The following is an 8,673-nucleotide window of genomic DNA, read 5'->3' as shown; positions in this document are numbered from 1 at the left end:
AATATTTATATATTATAATTTATATAATTAAAAAATACATGGACTTAGTATTAGAGGTCTTTTTCTATAATTTTATAATCACGAGAGAGATAAAAAAAATATAATAGTAATATATATATATATATATATTGTTGGGCATGGAATCCCCCCAAGGCATGTTTTGGGGCTTAAAGCCCAAGTTTTGACCAAGTCCATTGTAAAGACTCCGCAATTTGTGGGTGCGGAGCGTGAAGTCATAATAGAGTCACAGGGTTGTCCGCCCTTGTTTTGTAATGTAATGTCGGCTTGATAGACCTACCCATGGTCTGTGGACCATGGGATTGTATAAATAGAGCGAGGCTCTAAGTGTAGAAAAAAGGAATGAAGGAATATAATAGAAGCATGATGAGTCTAAGGGATTGAGTCGAAGTGTAAGTTGTGTCTTTGGGTCGTAGAGTAGGGGAAGGCTCTGCAGCTATGTGCGCAGAGGCCTTGTAGTTTGCAGCTAAGTGTGCAGGGCAGGTCGAGTCTATAACCGTGGGGAGAATTAATAAAGAGAAGTTTTACCATATTTTTGTGTATCTTTTCCTGTTTTATGTATTATTGGGTATAATTTGCAAGTGTACTATTTATTTGCTGCGCGAACGTATATGAATGTGTTGTATAAATAAATATAACATAAGGCATCCATTTACGCAAATATACTTAACCGGTAAATAGTGTATAGCATTGCTCCAGCAGCGCAGGAGCCCCACAGTCCCTAGTTAGGGCTGCGTGAAGGCGAATACATCAAGACGCGAAGGACAGGGAAGTGCGTGAAGCAACCTACACGTAGGGACTAGCAGTTAGATCAAATCAACCCCTCAGACATCTCAAGGGTGTGGAAACCTGGTTCCAACACCCCCCCATATTACATCGGGTGAGGCCTCAATCCGCGTTCTGCGAACTATTGCCGAAAGGGCTAATAGTACAGGGATTTGCTTGGCTAACTAACTCCGAACTTGGGTCACGCCCCAACAAGCCAACAAATGGTATATATCCATAAATTCCTGGAGGTCTATCTGGATGATTGGACTGTATTTGGATTGGTTAAGCACCCTGTAGTGAGCTTACGCTTGATGTTGGATACTTTCCGACAACACCAAATTGCGTTGAACCTCAAGAAGTGTACGTTTCTCATTCCCTTTGGCAACCTATTGGGACATGTGGTTTGAAAATAGGGATTGATTGTAGACCCCGTGAAGATTGCAATAATTATGAATTTGGAAGCACCGCGAAGTGTCAAATAGCTGCGTGCTACCCTGGGACATATGGGGTACTACAAGAAGTTCATCAAAAGCTATGCCTAGATCACCACGCCAATGGAGAAATTGTTGAAAAAGGATGTCATGTTCTACTGGAATGATGATTGCATGAAGAGACTGGATGTACTAAAAGAGAAATTGGCCTCCGCGCCAATCCTGGTCTTCCCAAAATGGGATGTGGAGTTTCATGTCCATGTCGACGCGTCGTGTATAGCGCTGGGAGCGGTACTAACATAGGAGGGTGGAGAGGGCTTGGATCACCTTATCGCATTTGCAAGTCAGAGGTTGTCTAAAGTAGAAAAGAACTATTCCACAACTGAACGTGAAGGGTTGGCTATGGTGTACACGCTCCAAAAATACCGACACTATTTGCTAGGGGGACACTTCAAGATGTCTACAGACCATTTCGCGCTAAAATACTTAGTCAATAAGCCTATGTTGTGGGGGCGCATATGCAGGTGTCTCTTATTGTTCCAAGAATATGGTTTTGAGCTTTTTGTGAAGCCTGAATGCCTGAATGCAGGACTGGATCACTTGTCACGAATTGAGGCGGGAGAGGAACCTACTAGTTTGGAGGAAGGATTACCAGACACAAAACTCTTTGTTGTACGTGTAGCGGATGAACACTTTGAAGATATAATCCACTTTTTGACAATGGGGACTGCGCCAAAAGAATACTCCATCCAACAGAAGAAGGAATTGGTGGTGTGTGCGGTTGATTTTTCTGTCATCGCGGGACACCTATATAAGATGGGCAATGACGAGATACTGTGAAGGTATGTACCTGAATTCGAACAAAGTCAGATCCTCATGGAAGCGCATGGGGGTGTTGTAGGAGGGCACTATGTAGGGCGAGCAACCATGCAAAATATTCTTCATGCAGGGTTATGGTGGCCAACGCTTCATCAGTATCCAAAAGCACGCTATAAGGCCTGTGATATATGTCAAAGAACAAGTAAACCATTGCGGAGGGACGAGATGCCTTTGAATCTACTACCCTTCAAAAAGTGGGAAATCGACTTTGTAGGACCTATCAAACCTCAAGGAAAGACGAACGCGAGATAAATTATCACCACGATAGGGTACCTGACTCGTTGGGCCAACGTGAAGCTAGTAAAGGATTGCGCGGCCGCCATGATTGCAAAGTTTCTATTTGAACACGTACTAAATTGATTTGGATGCTCGAAGGTCTTAATGAGTGATTGTGGTACACATTTCCTGAACGAAAAAAATCAGCGTGCTGACAGAAGAGTTTCAGGTGTATCATCAGAAAAGTACACCATATCACCCCCAAGCTAATGTGGTAGTAGAAGCATTTAACAAAACACTAAAGATTGCATTGAACAAGGCCTGCAATGCATAGCAGAGTGATTGGGACCTACGTGTACCTGCAGTCCTATGGGCTTATAGGACAACATGCAAGAAACTAATGGGACAGACACCTTTCAGGTTGGTTTATGGCATGGAAGTTGTCATGCCAATGGAGTATACTGTGCCTAGTTTGTGCATAGTAGCACTCACAGGTATGCAAGACCATGAAGCCTTGGAAGAGAAGCTCACACAACTAGAGGAACTCGAAGAGGAATGGTTCCTCACTGACATTCATCAGCAGGTACAAAAGTAGCGCGAAAATGCCTGCCATGATCACCATATTACTTTGCGCACCTTCAAGGTAAATGATGTAGTGTTACTGTATGACAGTAAGTTTGATAAATTCCCAGAAAGTTCGAAATGCATTGGTTGGGACCATATGTTGTTAAGCAGGTCACAGATAGAGGCGCAGTACAACTAGTAAAGCTAAATGGAGAACCTTTCCCAGGAAAAGTAGATGGCAGTCGATTAAATCCCTACACAGGTGGCCTAACTATCTGACTAGCCGACAAAAATATAGTCTTCATGTTCCAAGTAGTTAGACGAAGGCGCATGACTATAAACGAAGGTAAGGGACATAGGAACGGATGCAGGGAGGTAGTTCCAACACCGCGGTCTCAGAAAAATGGGTACAAGAGATTCAGCAGGCAGTCGCTCAGTGCGCTGCTGACCTTGCAGTGGTTCGCACAGAGTTGGAGGGACTCCGCGTGAAGATCTCCGCCCCGACAGAGTGACTCGAGGGCGAATCACGATGTTTTTGTTGGGGGCCTGTTGGGCATGGAATTCCCCCAAGCCATATTTTGGGGCTTAAAGCCCAAGTTTTGACCAAGTCCATTATAAAGACTCCGCGATTTGTGGGCCCAGAGCGCAAAGTCATAATAGAGTCACAGAGTTGTCTACCCTTGTTTTGTAATGTAATGTCAACTTGATAGACCTACCCATGGTTCGCAGACAATGGGATTGTATAAATAGAGCGAGGCTCTAAGTGTAGAAAAAAGGAATGAAGGAATATAATAGAAGCATGATGAGTCTAAGGGATTGAGTTGAAGTGTAAGTTGTGTCTTTCGGTCGTAAAGTAGGGGAAGGCTCTGTAGTTGTGTGTGTAGAGGCCTAGTAGTCTGCACCTGAGTGCGCGGGCCCCTGCAGCTGAGTGTGTAGGACAGGTCGAGTCTGTAACCGTGGGAAGAATTAATAAAGAGAAGTTTTACCATGGTTATGTGTATCTTTTCCTGTTTTATGTATTATTGGGTATAATTTGCAAGTGTACTATTTATTTGCTGTACGAATGTATATGAATGTGATGTATAAATAAATATACCATAAGGTATCCATTTACGCAAAGATACTTAACTGGTAAATAGTGCAAAGCACTGTTCCAGCAGCACGAGAGCCCCACAGTCCCTGGTTAGGGTTGTGCGAAGGCGAATACATCAAGATGTGAAGGATAGGGAAGTGTGTGAAGCAACCTGCATGCAGGGACTAGCAGTTGGACCAAATCAACCCCTCAGACATCTCACGGGTGCGGAAACCTGGTTCCAGCACCCCCCCATACTACTTTGGGTGACACCTCAGTCCACGCTCCACGTACTGTTGCCGAAAGGGCCAATAATACAAGGATTTGCTTGGATAACTAACTCCGAACCTTGGTCAGGCCCAACCAAGCCAACACACACACACACACAGACACATATATAAATTAGCCTAGATCTATCCTAACTCTAGACTTATCAAGCCCCTAAAGGGAACAAATCACTTGACCTACAATTTTTTCCTCAATTTTTTTTACTAAAAAAGAGTTTTAGACCTGGATAACATTGATCCCTCTTACACTGCTAACAAGGATCTAGGCTAGTGATAATTATTTCACTTATATTAATTTCATGTTAATGAAATCACTAGTGAGTAATATATTAACATTAAAATTTGAAGAAGCATAAAAGGTATATTCAAGATAATGGGTTGTAAAGAATCTCAAGTTTTATTTTCCAAAACAGATATTGTGAATAATTTTATTAATGTACCTAGGGAAGACAATGTGGGTTACCTAGAGATATACCCAAGGGGATAATTAATGTAATGTGGCCATAATTATGAAATATGCCTACTTGGTAGATGATGGGTAATAAATATGCCCATTATGTAGTCAAAAGGAAATAATATAATAATAAAAAGTAGTTGGCATAAATACCTAAGAATATCATTGAAAAAATATAAATACACATGAATATCATTGTGTTGGAGATTTGTTGGATGTATGTTTTTGTATCAATAATGACTTGTGCAATGATTGATTCCATGAGGAGTATTTAATTGTGTCACTCTAGCTTAAGGGTTTTTCTCTCTATATTCTAGTGCTATTTATGGGTAGGTGCATTTAATATTTCTACAATTTTAATGTTCATTTATGATATTTAAGTTTTATTTAAGCTTTTATTCTCTATTATACCTAACAAGGTTCACTATATGTGGTATTACAGATCTTTCTTGGGAACAATGTGATATTTTTTCTTTTTGCAATTTCTTGAATGTAAAAAGAGATACTAATATTTTATATCATTCTAAAACTCTCTTTTTTTTGTATAATATGAAGAAACCAACTATATATTTTAGCTCCTCTCAAAAGGAACCCAATTAAAAAAATCATCCAAATCATACTCCAAGAAGTGTATTTATTGCTCATTTAAAATCAAACTTTTGAGGGTTTTCTCTAGTGAGGGATATGAATTTTATATATTGGATGTCTTTTGATAGAGTGCACATATTTTAGTCAAACTGATACTAATAGTTTTAGTTTGGTTAATACATTTAATAATTATGGTCATAAAATATAGTCAAATAAATACATCAAGAGCTATGATCATTTTACATTACCCACCACAAGACCCTAACTATATAAAAGAGATCGCTAAAAAGTAAGTAATTTTCTTAAAATTGTAGTTCTATTTGAGTTATAGAAGTTAAGTTTTACAAGAAAAAACAATGCACAGGTATTGAAGAATACATAACAGAAATAAAATCATTGAAAATGTTTTGGAAACTTAGGTTCCCTCTTAATTTAAGAGATGAAGTGACCATATCAAGGGATTTTATTAGCCACCATAAGATGAAGGATCTCTTAGATAAATAATATGAGAACTTATTTCTCATACAAGTTGTCTCATTTTGGGAAGAAGATTAAAAATATGAGAAAGTATTTGTTTTCATGAATAAAATTCATATTATAGGGTAATATATTATTCAATAATTTAAATCAATATTGTTTTTATAAACCCTATTACAAAATTTAAGTTAATAAATGTTAATTTTGCTAAAAGATTGGAAATACTTATAAAACACATTCCAATCACATAAGGTTAGGGTAACAATATTTGTATTTTTTGAAGCTTGAAGATTATTATACATAAATATGTGTTTTCACTTAGACCTTCATGATATGAATATGGATGATGGTTTCATTATAGAAAACATTTATAGAAATAAGAGAGAATAAAGATTTAAATTCTACAAATAAGCCTTCATTTTCACAGAAATCATTTATGTAGTCAGAGTTTGAAGGTGGCTAATGTAAAATGATCATAACTCTTCTGATGTTTCTCCAATTCAATATTATAACCATAATGATGAAATGTCATGGCTACTTTGGCTCTAATAATACTGTTTTAATTGAAATATTTGCACTCTATCAAAAAACTATCCAATTTTCAAAGTACATGGTCATCATTACAAGAAAACTAAGAAATATGAATTTAAATCAACAATCACATCACTTTGTAGATTACAATTTTGATTATTTTTTTGTTTGAAATTGGGTGTTTTTTGAGAAGGAATATATATATATATATATATATATATATATATATATATATTTTTTTTTTTTTTTAATATATTGACCCTAATTTTCCATCTCGGTTTTCCTTTTAAAAATCTACAGGGAGGAAAAGAGAAAAGATAAAACTTTGACTTTTTGTAAAAAAATATCTCTAATTGTAGTGAATATTTATATTTATAAGTGAGAACAAGTTGTTAGACTTTCGATCAAAACATTATTTCCAAAATACATAACATCACACTATAACAAACATGAGAATATAGATAAGAACCCTTAAACAGGTGTAACTATGTTAAATACTCCGTGTGGAAAAAATCATTTCATAAGTCATGTTTTATACAAAATAGTACATATGGTATATTTTACAATATAATGATACCCATGTGTATTTATACTTTTTTTTCAATATTATTAGGGGTTTATGCCAACTACCTCTTATTATTATATTATTTCATTTTAACTACATAGTTGGTCTATTTATCATCCATCAAATACCAAGTGGGTCTATTCCATATTTATGGCTACAATATATTCATTTTACCCTTGGATACTTCCCTAGGCAGTCCATATTATCTTCCCTAATATATTACAATTTTCATCAACATATTTACCCCAATAGAACACCTTATCAAGAAATTTAAATTAAAGTATATGCTAATTATTTTTCCTTGTCATATTTTCATGTTCATCAAGTAAATAGGGAACAACACCTTAAATTTAAAATTTGAAGAAGAAAAAATGGCAGAATTTGAGTGAAGAATTAAAATGAAATTCAAATTTTTTTTTTTTCAAAACAAAAATTATTTAGCCAAAAGATAATGTTTTGTTACCCATAACAAAACCAAAACAACTATAGAGGGAATAGAGAAATATACCTTGAATATGGATAGTTTTCAAAGAATGGTAAAATACTTTATACATAAAATAATTAACATAGAAATAAATATTGTAGAAGGTATTTCAAACCAAAGACCATACTATCTTTTCTTTATGAAAGGTATCCTTCAAACCTAATTGAATCCCTACCTACAAATTTAAACTTTGATTTAGTTATAGTAGGCATAGATAACTTCCACAACTACCAACAAGATTTCTTTTTAGATAAAACCTCTCGATAGTAGATAATAACAATCATAGACATTTGTGAGATACCACATCAACACAAAATATTGTTGAATATTTTAAACGATACTAATTTATATCCTAAAAATCCTACTAGAAGTACCACTAAAAAAATATAACAACATACAAAACATAACCATTAATGCTACGATTTTAGATAAATGGTCAAAATCCCAAACTCATGAGTTAATTTTATAATTTTTTTTTTTATAAAATTAGCACATGAGATCAAATGAATCAAAATTATGTGAGGAGCGTAAAAGTCTAAAACAGGTTTCCTCTTCTCTTTAAAAAAATATCATTTTCACCTTTTCTCATATGTTAATTTACAAGAAAAAAATTAAAAAGAAACATAAAATAAAATTTATGCTTTATTAGATTTCATTGAAAGGTTATTGGGTGATTAATCTAGAGGACTATTCATATCCAAATAGGGAAGAGTCTAACTGAGCCTCTTTCTTGGGTTTAATTCCTACTATAAAGTATTGGGAATTGATACCATCCATAGAATTGACATTAGAAGGATGGTTAATTTTGTATGGATGATTCAATGTATCAAATTAGTTCATCTATAAAAGATCCATATTCACATATTGAAGTTCCATATCCTAATGTACCTATTGAACAAATAAACTTTACATTTGAAAATAAATCTTCTAGTTGGTACTTTAGCCTATAGATTGGCTTAATTACTAGTTGGGGTGATTTTCAGAAGACATTTAAAACTAAATTTAGAGAAGAAATCACCAATGGTGCTCTAACAATTGATTTTTTTAACTGTTATGGGACCTAAGGAGAGAGTAAAGGACTTTAACCAAAGGTTCACAATTGTGATCAACAAGTTTAGGCCAACAACAATACCTACCCAATTTTAGGCAAACAACAATACCTACACAAAGACTCTGAATTGAAGTTTATTGCATTGAGAGGTACTCTACAAACCAGTATGGAGGAGATGTGTAGGTGTACTGTAAAAAAAATGTATGTCAATATTTCTTATCGTCTTTCTAAGTGGGTTAAAATTATAATAGTCTTAATTATATATTTTTTGATTTATAATGTACAAAT

Source organism: Pinus tabuliformis, chromosome 3_2 (genome assembly GCF_031772625.1).
Source record: "Pinus tabuliformis cultivar Carrire ecotype Pingquan chromosome 3_2, CPIR1, whole genome shotgun sequence".
NCBI lineage: Eukaryota > Viridiplantae > Streptophyta > Pinopsida > Pinales > Pinaceae > Pinus > Pinus tabuliformis.
The sequence above is the reverse complement of the archived record's forward strand: the minus strand, read 5'-3'. Positions refer to the sequence as shown.